This window comes from Petaurus breviceps, unplaced genomic scaffold, assembly GCF_028583685.1.
Source record: "Petaurus breviceps papuanus isolate PSGF00001 unplaced genomic scaffold, PetGlider_PUasm1.0 174, whole genome shotgun sequence".
Taxonomy (NCBI): Eukaryota; Metazoa; Chordata; class Mammalia; order Diprotodontia; family Petauridae; genus Petaurus; species Petaurus breviceps.
In genome coordinates, this window is record NW_027185761.1 from 8,847,569 (window position 1) to 8,868,573 (window position 21,005).

The window sequence follows — 21,005 nt, forward strand, 5'->3', positions numbered from 1 at the left end:
ATACACTAGGCTTGTTAAGGGGCAGGGAAAATCTTCAAAGTCCCTTACCATTATAGTTCAACACAGGCACAGCTCCAGCAAGAGAGCAACAGGCCTTAGGAGCAATGGAATAGGCAGCAGCAGTTTCTGGTGCTATAAACTAATAGTAAAAAAAGACAGAAAACGGGTTAGAAAAAAATTACAGTGATCTCTTTGCTCACACTGAAAGCAGGATTCTGTTGCATTGCCCATCCTTGGATCCGTGTTGCAGTATTGGGTCTCAGGGCAGGAGCAAAGAGAAGCACTAGAATATGAGAGGTTCCAGCTATGGGGAGGCAGAGATGCTAATCAGAATTCCAGGATTGAGGAGAGTGCTTATGGTCCCTCAAAGAGCAGAGAAGATGCCAGGAGAGGAGTGATACTTAGATCACACCATGTTGGAGGTATTGAAAACTTACAGACTCCCAGAACTAGCTCTGAAAATAGCTACACAAAAGCTCAGAAATATTTCAAAAATCAAAAAAAGAGAGCTACAGGAAAAATTGGGAAAAAAAGGAGAGTGACTCAAAAAAAAGTCGTGAAAAAAGTCAACAGGTTGTTAAAGTGGGCACACACACACAAAAAAAAAATACTGAAGAAAATAATACCTTAAAAAACTGAAAAGGCCAAAAGGTAAAAGAAGCACAAAAACCAACTGATGAGAAGTAAACCTTAAAAATCAGAATTGACCAAATGGAACAAAGAGGTTCAAAAACTCACTGAAGCAAATTATTTCTTAAAATTTAGAACTGAGATCTTCAATTGATAAATGGTCAAATGATATGAAAAGGCAGTTTTCAGAGAAAGAAATTAAAGATATCTATAATCATATGGAAAAATGCTCTAAATCACCATTAATTCGAGAAATGCAAATTAAAACAACTCTTAGTTACCACATCTCGCCAGTCAGATTGGCTAACATGACAAAACAGGAAAATGATAAATGCTGGAGAATATGTGGGAAAATTGTAACACTAATGCATTGTTTGTGCAGTGGTGACCTGATCCAACCATTCTGGAGAACAATTTGGAACTATGCTCTGAGAAAAACCATTATTTTTCTATTAATAACCAATTACTGAGGATTTTTTCACCTTTTATTCCTCATTGAAAAACCAACCAGCCCTTGTAGGTCACTGAGTCTCTGAAGGACATGGCTGACCATGAGACTGGCCTAACATCTCCCCCTCCCAATCCCCTCCCCCACCAGAAACATTCCTTTCAATCTTGGGTGGGACCCTACCCAACTGTGAGAGTTTATTTATGATTAAAGTGTAAGGAGAATCTAATCTAGGTGAATTCAAGCTCCAAAAATAATTTGGTTCACACTCTTGTAATATGCTACTTCCCACCTCCCCCCAGCTGTTCGAATTAAGTGGTCTGGTGACACAGATTCCTTTGTCCAGAAAGCTGTAGGCAGCTGAGTCTCATGATCAAGTCAAGTTCTCAGCAGGACGAGCTGAAGGCATTTGGCTGATCTCTTCATTAATATGTCCACCCCTTCATTGAATGTTCATCAATCAGGGTTGATGTCTACCTGTCAGGGCTATCCACTTTTCCAATGGCATTAAAACATTTGATGCTATCCATAGTCTTTATCTTTGGTTACTAAAAGAAGCCACTAACCATTAATTTATGATTTGTTAGACTAATTAATAAACTGATTATTAATTACCCAGAAAGTCTGTCTCTCAGACTTTTTATTCCCTCCAGATCAAAAGGCTATAAAATGTAGGCATAACCTTGTACACAGCAATGAAAGTTTTAAGTAAATATCTAAAATAAATAAATAAAAGGGTCTATATGTACAAAAATATAGATAGCAGCTCTTTTTGTGGTGTCAAAGAATCAGAAATTGAGAAAATTCCCATCAATTAGGTAAAAGACGAACAAGTTGCAGCATATGATTGCGCTGAAATACCATTGTGCTTTAAAAAAAAATGATGAATGGGATACTATCTGAAAAACCTGGAATTACATGAACCAATGCAAAGTGAAGTAAGCAGAATGAGAAAACAGTACACAGTAACAGCAATATTGTTTGCTGATTAAATGTGAATGACTTAGCTATCAATGATCTAAGAAAATTTCCAAAGAACTTATGATGAAAAATGCTATCCATCTCCATAGAAAGAATTGATGGAATCTGAGCGTTAGACCAAAGCATACTTTTTTAAAACTTTATTTTTCTTGTTTGGTTTTATTTTTGGTCTGTATTTTCTTTTATAATGTGACTAAGATGGAAAAGTTTTGCATGACTTCACATGATGCAAATCTATATCAAATTGTTTGCCTTCTCATTAATGGCAGGCAAGGGGAGAGCGAAAGATTTTGGAATTCATTTTTTACTTTTTTTTTAAAGCAATTGGGGTTAAGTAACTTGCTCAACGTTACATGGTCAGTTATTTCTGGGTGTGGTGCTAAGTATCTGAGCCCGGATTCGATCCTGGGTCATCCAGACTCTGGGGCCAGTGCTCTTACTCACTGCACTACATGGCCACCCCTGGAACTCATTTTTAAAGGAATTTTTAAAATTGCTTCAACATAAAATTGGGAAAAATATTTTTTAAACTTAATCAGATTCTCATTAATATCAACTATTTGTTCCTCATTCTGCCTTCTGCGCCAAGTAAGATAATCTCCTTCCACATGGTAGACTTTAAGTCCTTTTCTTTGTAATGATTAAAGGCTAACCATTCCTAGTCTCTTAACTATGGTTTTCTTTCCAATCATCATCCCAGTTGCCTTCTTCAGGACATTTTCTTTAAATATTCTTAAATATTGTATTTTTTTCTTTTTAAATGCTAAGGAAAAGTTAACAATACATTCTTCATCAATATTTTGGCATTATTTTAATAAAGGATTATACTTACCTTTAGGAGAAAAAAAGTATACTTGTTTGTAATCAGTTATTTGAACCTAGAACAACTCAAAATAGCTATCTTCAAAGCAACAATGTTCATCTGGTGTCAGCTAATTGGATGGCATGATGCCTAGGAGCCATTTCTTAGCCTTTGTGGAATTATCATTGTAATGCAACATAGCACCAATTATCACAATGTATATTAAATAATTCCACTGAACCATAATATATTTGTGAATCCAAGAGAAGTTTGAAAATTAGATTCCCTGGATTACTTGAGACTGAACTTTTACTGAATCAAATGTAATTTGACATCACAAAATAAATACTTCTGTCTATGAAGAGTATAATTTTCCAGTAAATATACACTTATAAAATTATTTTTAAAGCACAATTCCCTAAGATTGTAAGTTTCAAAGGAGGTGCTGACCTACTTTGGTTGAGATTGTTTCCTTGTCAGGTATTTCCAATTACAGTGAAGTAGAGATCTGATCCAGTTTTTTTTTAAAGCTTTCCCCCTCTCTCTCTCATCTGTTCCTTCCTAGATGACTGCCTTCCTTGCCTACATTTTAGTCACATATCTGCATTAGATCTGTGTGCACGATTGTAATTCACTAAAAATGGAAAAAAAGAGATTTAATACATGCCATTAGGAAAATCTCTGAAATCTTTCAGACAATAGACAAGAGAAGTGCATTGGATGAATGCATTTCGATCCACATGTCTACTATGAATAGCAAACAGTCAGATCTGCCTGTCAGGAAAAATTTAGTTGACTTCCTGTATCATTATGATGCCATGAAAGGAAGCATCATAGAAAATATGCACCAACATGTTATAATATGAAAAGGCTCATTTCAGAAACTCTTTAAATTCACTTATTTGATAATTAGGGAATGGTTTAGAGCCCTTATGTGGGAACATCAATTATACATTTTAGTATATTTCTCAGGACATCACCTAATAAGTATTTGTTCAATGAATTAATAATTGTAAAGGAGAGCAAAACATCACATATCTTCTTGCTTACTAGATCTCCCATTAATATGAGCTGTTGGGGAGAGAGATAGAAAAAGGAGAGTGTGGGCCTTCAATGAAGTCATTTTGGAGGAAATGGTAATGAACATATGAAACTGTCAGACATCTGGGTCCAGAGCTGGGGTAGCATTGCTCATAACTCAGAAATCTTGCAACCGTAGAAGTAGCATGGAATAGTAGCAAGGATGTTAGATTTGGGGCCGGAGGACATTAATTTTAAGACTTAATCTACCATATACTACCTACCTTCATTCACAAAATAAAAGTAATCTAGATTTTACCCCCCAAAAAAATTGCTTCAGACACATATCAATATTCCTAATCTGATGTTACATTATAAGTGACAAAATCTTCAAAGCAAGGCAATGAGAAAACTTTTTCATTTACAATGTTATAAGATATTCCTTGAGTGAAGTGTTTGGGGAAAAAATGTTAACTGATACCAAAATTATACTGAAGATTACAATGGATTACATTCTTCCACATCATAAATTTCAGTCCTAGATTTCTCTGTGAATTCCTTGGGTGATGGCAAATCCTGTCACATTCCCATGGGCTTTAGAAAGTTGAGGGAATAAATCAGGGAATAAATCTCAATCTCAGCAATTTGGCAGCAAATTAAATGAACTCCATGGGTATCTTTCCTGAAAGCCAAATATCAAAGAAAAGCTAACATTCAGTGGACTCTATACATCAATCAGCAAACATTTCTTAAATGCTTACAAATTATTAGGTATATCAAAAAGTCATCTGAAGAAGATATCATGAAATAGGTCAGCAGAAGATTTTAGCCATTTGCAAGAAATCAAAGAAGGTTCATGACAATAAACTTCCATTCTATGTAGGAGACAAGGTGTAGCTAAAAGAAACATTTTGATGAAAAATTTGCATACAGCATGATAGATCGAGATGGAAAACTAAAGGAAATACAAATCACTCATGTCTACTCCTGCATAATTTATATTTATCACATCAGATTCAAAATTATTTTTATTTCTGAGATTGTTGCAAAGTGAAAAACAGAGAGAGGTAAAGATAGAGACATAGCGTGACATGATACCAAGAGACATACGAAGACAAAGACATAGAAAGAGAGAGAGTGAATCTGTATACCAGCTTATTTTCAAAAAATCAGAGAAAAGATAGTATCACAGGAATAAATGGAAACTTTGGATGTCATTGACTGAAAAATAATGCCTGAGAGAAGTAAGTCTCTCTATTTTATTCCTGAAAACAAGAACATTTGACTTTTAATTGTAAGATGGTAAAATGCCTATTAATGTGACTCATTTTATTTTGAATAATTTTTAATTATTACAATATTTTATTTTTCCATTTAAATGCAAAAATATTTTAAACATTCATTTTAAAAGCTCTGAATTGCAAATTCTCCCTTTATCTCCCTCCACAAATCCTTCCTTTAGAAGGCAAGTAATTGATGTAGGTTATACATGTACAGTCAGGCAAAATATATTTCCCCATTAGTAATGCTGTGGAAGACCTGTACAACACCCACCCCCCCCCCACATCCCATCCTACCTCCCCCAAACAAGAAAAATAAAGTTTTTTTAAGTATGCTTTAATCTCATTCAGATTCCATCAGTTCTTTCTTGGGAAGTGGAAAGCATTTTTTCATCCTAAGTCCTTTGGAATTTTCTTAGAATCAAGGTATTGCTGAGAATAGCTAAGTCATTCAATTGATCCTCACACAATATTGCCATTTCCATGTACCCTCTTCTGGTTCTGCTTACTTCGCTTTGTATCAATTCAAGTAAATCTTTCCATTTGTGAGCAGCCACATGCACTCTCCCCCCACCCCCATATACACACATATACCAACCTTGACCCTGCAACCAGTATCTGCTCTCTTGCTAGTGTTCCTCCTTGCCCTTGGCACTGCCACCTTGAATAGCATATGGGCAAGGTAATACTATCCTACACTAAGTGGTAGAAAAGAGATAGATTTAATCTTCTTCTGACCAGTTATTTGATGCTCTTAACATCTCTGAACTGAAAAATCCAGAAACAATTACCTATTCAGTCACCCCTAAGCCCTCCTGTTGACTTATTGGTGTGTGGCCTTTGCTGGATTGTGCACCACTTTCACCCCAGTGAGACAGACTTGTCCTGCCAACCTTCTCACTGGCTTTTGACTGAAACATTGTTTTTCCCTATCCTTTTTTTGGTACTACCACTCTAGAATTCGTTTTCAGGTATTATCTTAAATATATTTGAAAGAGCATTTGGGTCAATCCCTTTATTCAGTCTATACTCTGCCACCTTGACTTTTTTTTAATACTTTCTAATACCAATAAAATGTTTTCTTGTATTGAATCAATATAAATTTACCACTAACTTTCACACATTGGTCTTTGTTTTGTACTTTGGAGAGAAAAAATACACATCTACTCCCATCTATATGAAGGCCAGTTATCATGGGTCTCCTAAGTCTTCCCTTCTCTTCAATAAATATGCCATGATCTTTGAAGATATGGCATCATTTCTACACACTTGTCAACACAGCCTTCCTTTCTTATTTTTATTTATTTTTACCTTTTGTGAGGGGGGAAGGCAGGGAAATTGCGGTTAAGTGACTTACCCAAGGTCACACAGCTAGTAAGTGTTAAGTGTCTGAGGCTGGATTTGAACTTAGGTCCTCCTGACTCCAGTGCTGGTGTGCTATTCACTGTGCCACCTAGCCACCCCACAGCCTTCATTTCTTAATTTCTTTAGTCTTGTTGTTTTTCATAAATCTTGTGCTCAGAAGTGAATGTAATACTTTAGGTGTGATCTGGCTTATGTAGTATACCACTGAGCAGTGACCTTCATTCTGAGTTATAAGTTTCCATGAAAGTAGTCTAAAAACATATTAGTTCTGTGAGTCTTTGAGTGCATGAGTACATGTGTGACACTTTTTCCTACTGATATTTCATTCTATGAAATTCTTGAGATCTTTTTAACATATACTGCTATCAAGGCATGTCTCCCCCATTTTTATAACTCTGTGATTGATTATTTCTAGCCCCAATAAAAGTCTTTTCATTTATCCTTGCTAAACATAATCTTAGTAAGGTTTTTAATATTTCTTGCTTGTTGAATTTTTAAAAGTTTTGATTCCATAATCCAATGTATGATCCATAATCCCTACCTTCATGTCAAATCTGATAAGAAATGTATTCTATAATCCAATTGGTAAAAATGCGTTGAATATGGGGATAATGACATGATCACACTCCTCACATTCCAAGAAGACCACTATCCAGGTTGGCATTAATCCATTAAGCTCAATTTTTTGGTTTCATTCATTTAACTTACTCTAAATACACCAGGCTGATCCAGCATCCTGCCTCCTAGCATTATTGATGTAAGCACCATGGCCAGCAGTTATAGTGAAACAGATGTGCTCCTGGATCAGCACTAAAGCAGCAGATGGTGTGTCAAAATGTTTATAGTTAAGCAAAACTAGTGCCACTACTTAGAACCTTAAAGATGGAAGGTACTAAAGTGTCCATCTATTTCATCTTGTAACTAAAAAGAAATGTCTACATTTCTCTCCCCAGAACAAGTGTGCACAGCAGATGGTGCAGGCCTTATTAGATACTATTACAACCTAAGAAAATGAGGCCTAGTTAAAACAAATACCTTGTTCATAGTCACATGCTTACTAAATATAAGAGTTTGGGACCTAAACTAGGTCTCTCTATTCTAAGTCAAGAGCTCTTTTTACCACACTGTCTCTATTCATTTGGTAAAGAAATATTTCTTAGTTAACTACTATGAACAGAGCCCTGCTCATAAATTTAAGCTCCATTAGTCTTTTTATATTCCCAAACAAATCAACAAATCTCAAATTTAATCCTGGCAGTGTTGAGTCATGACAAAGTTCATAATTGTTTCAGTAGTAGACATAAGAAGAATATGTAAGAGTAGAAAAAACCCTAAGATTTAACCACAAATATGAAATACTAAGTTATTTACTATAGCTAATCCTATCTCAGGAACATTTTTTTTAATTTATGAAATATCTTTGTAAATTATTCATATTGTATATTGAAATTATTCATTAACTATTTGGAGCAGCCACAATCATGTGATAGGATGAATTGTTTGGATAGTACAAAGGAAATGAAAAATGCTACTCGTCAAAAATTTTAAATTGTATAATATGAGAGAAAAAGTATAAGAATATATGTATAAAATATTATATATATATATTACAAAAGTAAATAAGAAAATGACTCATATTCTACCAAGATAATCATTTAAATTTATCTCTCATTGGGTAGGAAAGGAAGCATCATTATTTTGGATATTAAAAATATGTAGATAGGAGTGGCCAGGTGGCTCAGTGAGTAAGAGCACTGGCCCCAGTGTCGGGATGACCTGGGGATCAAATCCAGTCTCAGATACTTAGCACCCACCCAGAAATAACTGGCCGTGTAACCTTGAGCAAGTTACTTAACCCCAATTGCTTAAAAAAAATAGATAGATAGATAGATACATACATACATACATACATACATACACACACATACATACATACATACATACATAAGGTTATCAGTGGGAGAGGAGGACTGGTGTGGTAGTAACACCCCAGTATCAGGTCCCTGCTGATCATATGATCACCACAGAGATAGGAACAAAACAGAACTTAAAACCAGACAGAAAAAGGAAAGTATGAGATGTTATATTGAAGATAAAAAAATGATATTAGGGAGCAAAGAATATGCTACTTCCCCTCTTGGCCCTGTGTTATAGTGGACTGTGCAACTGAGTAGCCAGTACTTAAGAATGCTGCTAGAATTGTAGAGTCTCCAGAGGAATATCAGTATTCTGGTAAACATCAGAAGGTAGAATGTGTATACATGGTGGTACAGAATTAAGGGTAGTTTATAGATAATGAAACATGGGTCCAAAAGGGCCTGAGGGAAAAATAAGCACTGGTTGAAGAAGTATGAAATTACTTAGATATATGTAGATATGTTCCTAAGAAATAGTGTAGTTGAAGGACCAAGATTAAGGAAAAAGGATGGTGGGTGTTGAAGGTTGTAGGGAAAAATCATAAAATAAGGAACGATGTACTACTGAGAAATCACAGATGCTTGCAGGTTAAAGCAATACACCAAGGTTAATATACCTCAAATACTCATCCCTGCACCCCCACCAGTTTCTCTTTCTCTTCCTACAATTTCTATAATGACAATTAAAAATATTTCCTCTCACTCCTGATATGTTCCAAAGATTCATCTAGAACTGTTGAAATCATTATACAGAGAAGAAAAGACTACAGCAATCAATTTGCTCCACAAATGAGCACCCCTCTGTATTAGAGAATGAGGGAATTTTTTCTCCTAAAAATCTGTCTACTTTGAAATTATAAAAACTTAAGAAGTATAATTTTGAAATATCAACCGTCACATTAAAAATCCCAAATCACATTACTTCCTGGTGGTTTGGTGAGCAATAGCGTTTGACATTACAATGTTTCTTCCAATTTTTTACTTTTTTGTTGACTATATTAATATGTATTTTGAAATTCTTTCTTCCATTTTAAAGCACCAGTAGTCTCCTTCTCTTAGCAAATAAAAACTGTATTATTATTCTCTAATATTATTATCATTTGGATTAGATCACTACTGAGCCCTATTTTCCTCCAACAATGGTTAGGCATTCTGTGTCCTATAAAACAACAACAGCAAGAACACCAGTAGTGACAACAAACAAATAAAACCTATTTTTTGACCCTAGCATCCTTTCAAGTTGTCCTATCTTCCTCTCTTCCCATTCTTTGCCAAAGTTCTAGAAAGAGTAGTCTCTATTCATAGTAAGCAACTTCTTACTTCTATTGTCATTCCTATTAGTATCGAGTTCAACTTCCACCAACTGTTCAGACCACTACACCCACAGATCTAATCAAGATGCCAAGATTCATGGGAATTTTAGACCATGATCTTATTATGCCTGCCAAAATGAATACCAACAAATATAAGTACAGTTATTCCTTAATTTTATAAAGAACTTTTAACCAGGATTATCAGGAATAATAAATAATATTCACAAATATATCAGTCTTTCTAAAATGATGTAGACAATGAAAAAATATTCTTAGCAATAGTCTTTGATACATAAGGTACACATATTATTAAGATACCTTTCTGTGATCCAATAGGGTCTGCCTACCTGTACACAACTTCAAGAAGATTTAGTTACCAGACAGAAGAGAGGAAAAACACAGGTAGTGGGACCATACTTCTGAACCTCAATGTAAAACTAGGAAAAAAGAGGTAAGGGTAATTTGATTTGAGGAACTTGCATTCTTCTGCTTCATTTTAGAGTATGTGCAAGAGTAGACACAAGTAAAGCTTAATGGTTGCTCCCTTAGAGGAAGGGAAGGAAGGACTGAGCAGAAGTATTTTGTCACCAATGACCAGGGGGGAGAGAAAAGAAAAAGTAGGAGCAGTTTCTTTTATTCCTTGGGCAACCAGCATGGAAGAGAGAGTCAGAAAATAAAGTCACCTAAAACAATATTTCAAGAGCCTTGACTTCTATTTCTAATAAAACTAGGTTATATTTCTCCAGTACCTGTTCTACTATGAAGGTCCAAAAATGCATCTCGATCCCTGCACCAAACAATGCATAGCTTCCTGCTATAAGTTTTTTTCTAGAGGCAAAAATTAATTTGAACAGAAAAATATGGCCTCTACTGAGTGAACAGAATGGCATTTCCTTCAACTTAATCAATGTGACCCCTTGGGAATCACAGCATCGAATAAAAGAATCTTATATAATTCAAAGAATTTAACATTATACAACTTAATCCCATATTCTTCAGAAGAATATCCCTTTATCAGCTAGAACTTAGTTGAAGGACAAAACATTATTTCTCCTCATCTCCTTACAATTCAAAAAACTAAATTGAATCAAGTATTAGCTCTGTCACTGTGATGGACATGATAGCTAAGCACACAACCATTATGTATTAATTGTTTATTATGTAATTACAAAAAAAAATGAGGGAACTTCTAAGGGTATCCAATAACATCATCCATATACTAATCAACCCCCTGTATTCTGTTTTATGGGCCTATTACTGAATGGTAATTGCTCTGTTCAACATATTTAATAGTATCCTAATTGCTATATGCAATGGTCCTTTTTTCAGATCTCATTCTTGTTATTTCTGAAGCATTTGGTCAAGTTATTCACCTTGATTCACACCTCTTCCTTGGCTTCTATGACAGTTTAGTAATTCTTATTGGTTCCTCTTATTCTCTATCATTCAGCCCAGATTTGATAAATGTCTACTGTATGCATGTTCTGTCCTAGTTGTTAGGGGAACAAATAAAAACAAAACAGACTCTTTAATCAAATAGTTTACCTTTTATTGATTGTATTGACATGGCCTATGTATTTATTTCCTAAATGTCTCTCCATAAGACTAACTGCATGAGCAAAAATGATATTTTGCTCAATTTTTACTTTCTATTTCAAAATGCACTAGCAACATCATCTCCCAGGTACCAACCAGAAAATATCTTCAGGCAATAAGATTTTCATCCCTAAATATCTTCAAGATAATGGATGCTCACCTCCCAGTGAACTACTTCAAATATGAAAACCTTTGAATTACCTTAAAGACTAATTCAGTAATTCCCATAATTCTTTTCCCAGGGTGTCTCTTTGCAAGTCTGTGAAAAACTGAGAATTGCTCCTCAGTTATTTATGGCCTCAAACCCTACCAAAATGGAGAAATTCTACAGTGTTACCTTTGAACAAACAAACTGGAGATCCTTGAAATATATAGCCATTCATATACATCCCCTGGAACATCCTAGGAGTTTGAACTCTGGCTCCATCATTCCCTTGATGTAAATCAGTTTCTTTTAGGGTTGCACTTGAGATTGTAGATTATTTGAGCTGGAACAAATTTGAGAATCAATACATTTAAATCTCCTTGTTTTATACAGTTAAAAATTGAAGGCAAAAAAATTGAAGATTACTTAGTAGTATCCTATTTAGTGGACCATTTCACAAATAAGAAATTGCTCCTTATATACACTGCTATAGATTAGAAGATTGGGAGATATAGGGTTCTTTAATTTGGTTTAGCTAGGACATATCAAAACATAATTATATATAACAAATAATATGTACATAATACATATAATAAAATAAAATACATTTTATAAAATGATTTACTGTTAAAGATGGAAAAAGCATTATTGATTGCCTAGATAGATGGGGATTATTTTTACAAATGAGACTCAGAAATGTAAGAACACTTGCCTGAAATCACATGACTAATAAAAGCAGACAGAGTTGGGACTTTAAACCAGTTCTTTTGGGGTCAAGCCCATCATTCTATTAAATCATTATACGTCTTTTTCATAATTTTAACATAAAAGGAAATTCCCAAAGATAAATTTAACAAGAAAGATAAAGATATATAAAAAATAAAATTTCATTCTTGTTTAATAGTATAATTTGTTAACTTTTTAAAAATGAAATTCAAGAAACAGATAATGCATTTTGTATTGACACTCTGGCTGTGACAATATAGAATGTTATCATTTCTGTTAAGAGTTCGTGTGCACAATTTGATCAATCAGCACAAAATATGAAATAATCAGAGAAAAGACATCATAAGGAGAAATAAAAAATATCTCTTTGCCATCTGCTCTGCTGTCCATCAAGATGAATCATCAGCAAGGAATTTTAGAGTTTGATTGCTTTGATTAACTTCAGAACATTGCATTTAACTGACCATTTTGGTAAACTATTTTTCTGCCAATTTCTCTATTTCATTAACCTTGATAATATGCCTTAATAATTTAACTCCCTAAGGAATTACTTCTTGAGGAGAAAAATATATTTTCTGGTTTAGAATCATTTATTCTAAGAAAAATCTTACAATTTTGTAAATCTTGGAAATATTTAATCAGTATAAATGGGTTGTATGATGCAAAAAGTACCTTTCTTAAAAGTATAAATCATCCCATTCTAATTTTAAGAAACTAAACTAGGATAGTAACTGGACTATGGTTTTCACTAATGCAGAAAACTATCTGTTAAGGAAATTCCCTCTATGCTCATTGGCACACTCTCTACAATGTATAGTTTTAAATATTGGACTAGAAGAGGCCAGAGACTTCCCTAATCTCTCCTAGTTTCCCCTCTAAACAATGATGCAATAACACCTCAGGGAAATTTAGGCAAGGCAGACACAACAGAAGTATAGGGTGAAACTATTTTCCAACCCAAGACAAATTGATGGGTTGGCAGGAAAGGTCTATATGACTGGGGCAAGAGTAAAACACAGTCCAGTGCAGGCCATACCTCAGCAAGCAGCAGCAGGCATTGGCAGCAGCAACTTCTAGAGGCATAGTTCCAAGTCAAAGGAGAGTGCTTATGGGGACCAAGGGACAGGCCAGGAGAATAATGATCACACCTCTCCTTAAATTATGCCACCTTGGAAGAATTGAAAACTTGCAGAAATCTAGACTTAGCTCAGAAAACAGCAGCACAAGGGAAATTAAATTTGAGACAGTCTCCACCCAGGGAGCAGATCTTGACTTTGATGTAGGGTTAAAGATAAAGAAGTGGTCAGGAAAAATGAGCAAACAACAAGCAAAAAAAAATATGTTTTGGTAGTGACAGGGAAGATTAATGCACAAATACAGAGGAAAATGACATTGTCAAAAATAGTTATATGCAAAGACTCAAAGGAAAATTTCCTGGTCTCAGGAGCAAGAAAAATCCCTGGAAGAACTTGAACAGGATTTTACAAATCAAATAAGAAAGGTAGAAGGAAAATTGAGAAAATAAATTAGAATGATACAAGAAAATAATGAAAAACAGTCAATAGCTTCATAAAGGAGGGACATTAAAAAAAAATAAGACCTTAAAAAACAGAATGGACTAACTCGTAAAAGAGGCACAAAAATTCACTGAAGCACTGAAGTCCTTAAAAACAAGAATTAACCAAACAGAAAAAGATGCACAGAAATTAATGGAAAAGGGGGACTCACTTTGAGAAGTGTTCTGTGATTTGATCTGAATTATGGGAAGCCGTTGTTGAGAGTCCCCCGGCTTTGAAAAACCCAGATGTGGAAACCCAGATGTTGACTGGGTATGGATGTAATGGTTGGACAGTTTGGAAATCTGTCTACTTGATCTGTTTCTCTGACTTGATAATTCTGTCTGTGTATTCTGAAGTTTGGGGTGCTGATCATTTTCCCCTGAACAAGGTAAATGATATATGTCTGACTGATTAAAGTAAGCTTGTTAACCCCCCCCAAAAAAAAGAAATTAATGGAAAAGAAAAACTCATGAAAAACAAATTGGTCAGGGGCGGCCAGTTAGCATAGTGAGTAAGAGAACTGGCTCCAGTGTTGGGATAACATGTGGATTGAATCCAGGCTCAGACACTTATTACCCACCCAGAAACACCTGGCCATGTAACCTTGAGCAAGTTACATAACTCCTATTGCTTAAAAAAAATGGTCAAAAAGAAACAAAAGCTTACTGAAAAAAATTCTTTAAAAACTCAAATTAGGCAAGTAACTCCATGAGACATCAAGAAACAATAAAATAAAATGAAAATAATGCACAATATAGAAGAAAATGTGAAATATCTCACTGGAAAAACAACTAACCTAGAAAATAGACTGAGAAGAGAAAATTTAGAAATTATTGGACTACCTGAAGGCCAGAATCAAAAAAAGAGACTACATATCATTTTTCAAGAAATTATTAATGAGGGATATTACAACCAGAGGGTAAAATGAAAATTGAAGGAATCCACAGATCACCTCTTGAAAGAAGAGTTACAGGAATGTTGTGAACAGATTCCAGAGCTCCCAGGTCAAAAAAAAAGTATTAAAGCAATTAAAAAAAATCCAGTAGCATGGAGTCACAGTTGGGATAACACAAGATTTAGCAGCTTCTACATTAAAATATTGGAGGGTTTAGAATATGATATTCCAGAGAGCAAAAGAGATATTCTGCAAAACTGAGTATGATTCTTTAGGTTGAGGGGTTAGGGTAGGCAACAGGAATGGACATTTATTGAAATAGAAGACTTTCAAGCATTCCTGATTAAAACAAAAGAGCTGAATAGAAAATCTCACTTTCAAGTACAAGAATCAAAAGAACCATAAAAGGGTAAACAGGAAAGATAAATTTTAAGTGATTCAACAAAGTTAAATTATTTACATTCCTATATGTCATAATACTCATAAGTCTTAAGAATTTTATCTTCCTGAGGCAACTTTGTCTTTATTAATTAAAAGGAATATACATAGACATAGGGCATGGGTGTGAGTTGAATGGGATGCGATGATATCTAAGAAAAAAAAATAAGGGATGAGAAAGAGGGATACACAAAAAGAAGAAGGGAATAGAGAGGGAAAATGGAATAAATTATCTCATATAAAAGAGGTGCAAAAGAGCCTTTACAGTAGAAGGGAATGTATAATTGAGATGGTGGGCAACACTTGTACTAATTTACTCTCATCAGAAACGGTTTAAAGAAGGATTAATATATACATTCAATTAGGTATAGACATCTCTTACATGGACATAGAAGGGAAGGGATATGAGATAAGAGGGATGCTGAATTAGCAGGAAGGGATGATGGGGAAGCAATGGTCAGAAGCAAAACTTTTGAGGATGGACAGGATTATAGGAGGAGAAGAGAAGGATAAGTGGGGAAATTAACATGGAAGGAAATACCCAATTAGTAATTATAACTGTGAATGTGAAAAGGATGAATTTACTCATAAAATAGAAGCAGAAAGTAGAGTGGATGAAAAACCAGAATCCTACAATATGTTGTTTGCAAAAAAAAAAAAGATACTTGAAGCAGAGAGACACAAACAGAGTAAAGGTAAGGGACTAGAGTAGAAACTATTATGTTTAACCTGAAGTGATTTCAAACTAAAAGCAAAATTAGATCTAATTGAAAGGCATAAGCAGAGAAACTACATTTTGCTAGAAGGTTTTTTGTTCTGGTTCAATCATTTTTTAGTCATGTTCAACTCTTCATGAACCCTTTTGGGGATTTTCTTTTTTTTTAAGCAACCAGGGTTAAGTAGCTTGCTCAAGGTTACATGGCCAGGTGTTTCTGGGTGGGTGCTAAGTGTCTGAGCCTGGATTCGATCCCCAGGTCATCCCGACACTGGAGCCGGTGCTCTTACTTGCTGTGATACCTGGCTGCCCCTTGGGGATTTTCTTAGCAAAGTTACTGAAGAGGCTTACCATTTCCTTCTCCTATTCAGGTTCACACAGCTAGTAAGTGTCCAAGTCCATATTTGAAAACAGGCCTTGCTGACTACAGGCCTGAAACTCTACCCACTGCACCAACTAGCTGTCCATTGTTTAAAAAGGGACACAAACAATGAGGTAATATCAACACTAGACATATATACAATAAATGGTATAATCATTCCCCAATTGATAAATGGTCAAAGGAGATGAATAGGCAGTTTTCAGATAAATAAATAAAAGCTTTTTATAGTCATATAAAATGCTGTAAATGACTATTGATTAGAGAAATGGAAATTAAAACAACTCTGAGGTGCCAAATCATACGTATCAGATTAGCAAATATTATAGAAAAGGAAAATTCAGGTGTTGAAGGGCATGTGGGAAAATTAGAACGCTAATGCATTATTGGTGGAGCTGTTGATCCAACCATTCTAGAGAGCAATTTGGAACTATGCCCAATGGACTATAAAACTGTGTATATACTTTGACCTTATAATACCACTAGCCTGTATCTCAAAGAGATACAAAAAGGGGCAGGGGTAATACCTATATCTACAAATATATTTATAACATCTTTTTTGTGGCAGCAATGAATTGGAAATTGACAGGATTCCTATCAATTGAGAAATGGCTGAACAAGTTGTGGTATATGATTGTAATAGAAAAGGATGCTTTCAGAAACACCTGGGAAGACTAATGTGAACTAATTCAAAGTAATGTGATCAGATCCAAGAGAACATTATACACAGTTAACAGCCTAATATATTCCAACATATTCATGGTGCCACAGTAGGTACACTGTGTTGTAGAACTTGGGCACAGCTGTATTTCTATCTCTGCCAATTTATTTTTAAGAAAGGTAAAATAAAAATAATATTCGACAAATTATTTTTATGATTATTTTATATTTGTTGAGTATTTTCCTTCTGAAGTAATTATCAGCTATGTAAGGGGCACTGTGCTAGGGAGATAAAGGGGAAAAAAATACAGCTGCAGCCTTATAGCGACTTAGATTTTACTGGGTTTGGGGGTGGAGTGGAGCATATAAAATGTTCACAAATAGAAAACTATATATGTGTGTACATATATATGTATACATACTATTTATAACATGTATATGTTATATGCATATGCATGTGTAAACATAAAATATAAGGTATTATATATAAGTATACTACATAATACATGAAGTCTATTTATACTTTATATAAACCATATACAATGAAAAGCATATTATATATAGTATGTATAAGGGATAATATAGTTAACATAAACATATTAAGTATAATATATAAATTATATACTTAATTCATATGTTACATTGTATTATTTTATACTTTATACATTGAATATAAAATATATACTTTTTGCTTACATTTTTGTAGACATATTGAATGCCCCACATCCAATACCAATAAAATCTAAATTGCTGGAGGGCTGTGGCTGCTTTTTTTTTTAGTCTTTGCCTCCCTAGTACATAGCACAGTGCCCTGCATTTAGCCAATAATTACTCAGAAAGAGAACACTTCAAAAATACATTCTTTTCCACATAATTGTTATAGGAATATACATTTTTAAGATCTTCCCTGCCCCTAGGTTAAGTACACCTGGAGCCTGTGGTGGAAGGCTTGTTTTTCAGGAATGTCCACATCTTGGTGCTTAGTGATTGAGCAGGGGGTCAAGAGGGTTGTTACATTCTCTGACCCAGGAGAAGGCTATATAATCCCTGATGTGAGACTTTGTTTTGGGGCTCACTTTGAGAAGCGTTGTGTGATTTGACCAGATGAGACTCTGGGCAGCCGTTGTCAAGCCCCCTGATTTGAAAACCCATATGTTGAAGCTTCCCACTCTGGTAACTGTGATTTGGTATGGATGTAATGGTTGGACAGTTGGGGGCCTGTCTGCTTGAAATGTTTCTGTCTGTGTAGTCTGAAGTTCAGGGTGCTAACTTTTCCCTCTACACTAGGTAAATGGTATGTCTGATTAAAGCAAGATAGTTGACCCATTTTGAGTTTGCTTTCCTTTAGAAAGGCAGATCTAAGAACCTGTGTTGGCAGCCACCCTGGGGATACTGGGGTGCTTGCTGCTACAATAATTAAAATAATTATAAAAATAATTTGTAGAATATTATTTTTTTCACTTGCCTTTCATAACAAGAAATGAGGTAGAGAATATAAATACTGCTGTACCTAAGTGTTCTACAACACAGCATACCTACTGGGCATGAGTGAATATGTTGGAATATGTTAGGCTGAGTATCTATCATTCTGGACGTTGCAGGTTTCACTTAAGAACAGAGCTGAGTATAGAATTAAATGAAAGAAATATGAGCAATTAAAAGAAGGCAGTAAAAAAAATCTCACAAAGAGACTAATGCCTCTTCAGAGGGTCCTCTTCTTCTTAGAAAGAAAATGGCAGCAAATCAGCCAAAGCAAGAAAAGTCCTTTGGAGATATTTGCCAATAGCATAAGCCTACGCCGAACTTTTCAGAAGATGAATTCCAAAGTACTTATTCACTGGTATCAAACAAATAGGAGATCATTCCTACTAGCTGTTTTTTTTTTTTTTATCTTTTGTAGTATATCAGGTTTCTACCTGAGTTTGTGTCCCTTCTATAGTATTTCAAGTTCTGATGATGTAAATAAAAAGTTTGGGTTAACCATCTCTTTAATATCCATTAATTACAATCTTCAATTTCATGGAGAGGCAACCTGATATAGTGAATAGAATATAGGAATTGGAGTTATTAAGGCCTGAATTCAAATCCTGCTTCCAACACTAATTCTGTGATTATGGAGAAGTCACTTAACCTCCCTATGACTCAGTTTTATCATCTATAAAATAGCAAAGGCTTGTTATTGTGGGTATCAAATGAGATAGATAGGTAATGGAACAATGATTTTTTTTATTTAAAAATTCCTATTTTTGATAAAAGTAATTCCTAGATAAGGAAAATCCCCCTAAAAATGCAGATTAATACTCCTCTGCAATTTATAGTCTTGAGTGTTTCCTAGATCACCAAGACATTAAATGACTTGCTCACACAACCAACCATTATGTATCAGAAGCAGAATTTGAACCCATGTGTTCTTGACATCAAAGCTACCTCACTTTTTTCTATACTTGTTGCCTTCACTGTGCCCCCAGTACTTCCCTAAAAAAGTCCCTATTTTACATGTGCGAAAACTGAGAAAAAATGGAGAAAGGTAAATGTCTTGCTTAGGATTATACAGTTATAGTCATCTAAGGCAAGATTTGGAATATTTCATCCAATATCAAATAGTATAAATTCTATCTATCTGTCAAGTTAAAAAAGTACATAGAATGATATAAAATGCAAAATACGATTTTTTTGTATAGGATTGCTTTAATAAGCAACAGTTGAATAAGGTATCAGAAGGCAATCAGGATCATTGAAAGATATAAAATTATCCCATAAAAAGATCAATTGAAGGAAATGAGATATCACTTTAGGGAAGAAAAGACTTAGGGTGATGGGGGAAAGCTGTCTGCAAGAACTTGAATTGTTTTTTTCATGTGGAGGAAGAATTTGACTTGCTCCTCTAAGACTCTAAAATAGAACAAGGAACATTAGGTTTAAGTCATAAAGAGGTATATTTAGACCTGATGCAATAAGAAACATTCTTATTACTTGAGTGCTCTTAAAGTGAAGTGGAAGGGGTGGCTAGGTGGTGCAGTAAATAGAGCACTGAATCAGGAGGTCCTGAGTTCAAATCCAGCCTCAGCAACACAAAAAAACTATCTGTGCAACCGTGGGCAAGTCACTTAAACCCAACTGCTCGACCTCCCCACCTCCAAAGAGAAAAAGGTGTAGTGGAAGATACTTAGGTCCTCTGCCTAGGAATATTCAAGCAAAGACTAGATAACCATTTGTCAGTAGGTATTATAGAAGAATTTCTTTTGTCAAGAATATCTGTAATTAATGGATTTTCAAGTTGTGTCCAGGTCTGGGACTAGATAAACTTCAACTTTAGTCTCATCTGATTCATTGAATCCATGTAGCTCTTCCTTAGACTTCCAAAGACTTGACTTTGGTTTCAATGATTCTAATGCATTTGAATGATTTTGTCAGGAAAAATACATTTCATTTTGTTAGGAATATGACAAAGAGGTTCTGAAATTTTGTTCTATACTAGAAAGAGACCTGTATTTGTGGTCCGAAGACCTCAATTCAAACTCTGACTCTACCACCTACTATTTTTGTGACATTGGAAATGAAGGAGTAAATGAGACAACATATGTAAAGCACTTGACAACATTAAACAACTAGGTGGAAATGCTCACACTGACTGAGAATTTAACAATCAACTTTCATGAATCAGTTTGAGCAGGCTCCAGTCTATCCCTAGTCTTTTCCCACATGGCTAAGATTATTTTAGTATACTGTGGGAACAGTATTGGGCTTCGAGTGAGTAGACAACTAGCTTTGCATATGGCCTCCAAAACTCACAAGATACATGACCATAGGTAACAACATGCCCAGAATTTTGGATTCCAAACATGATTTTGAGGCAATGCGTAGCCTACAAGTTTACCTCAGGATTCTTGATATTTAAGACTTTTAAAGTGAGACCACAGACATGGAAACCCTCAAAAACTAGGGAAATCTTTGAGATTTTTAAGCAAAGTGATGCTATAATAGAACTTCTTGACCTGGTTTGAAAAAATGGCAGAAGTAAGAACCTTCCATTGAAGTTTCTACACCTAGGATCTCATTAACCAAGAATGTTAAGTCCCAGAAGCATTCCTTCAGGTGTTCAATCTAGTTATTCCAAGTTATTGAGAACACAACACT

The 21,005-nt window shown here is 34.8% G+C and overlaps 1 long non-coding RNA gene across 1 annotated transcript in view; it reads right to left on the reverse strand.

Annotated features, from left to right (window-relative positions):
- The window catches only part of LOC138158381 (uncharacterized), a 6,267-nt gene extending 6,126 nt beyond the window's left edge, over positions 1-141 (reverse strand). The window contains exon 1 of the long non-coding RNA XR_011167620.1: positions 49-141. This is a non-coding gene — a long non-coding RNA (uncharacterized lncRNA). The remainder of the gene's footprint in view (positions 1-48) is intronic.
- Between the last annotated feature and the right edge of the window lie 20,864 nt (positions 142-21,005).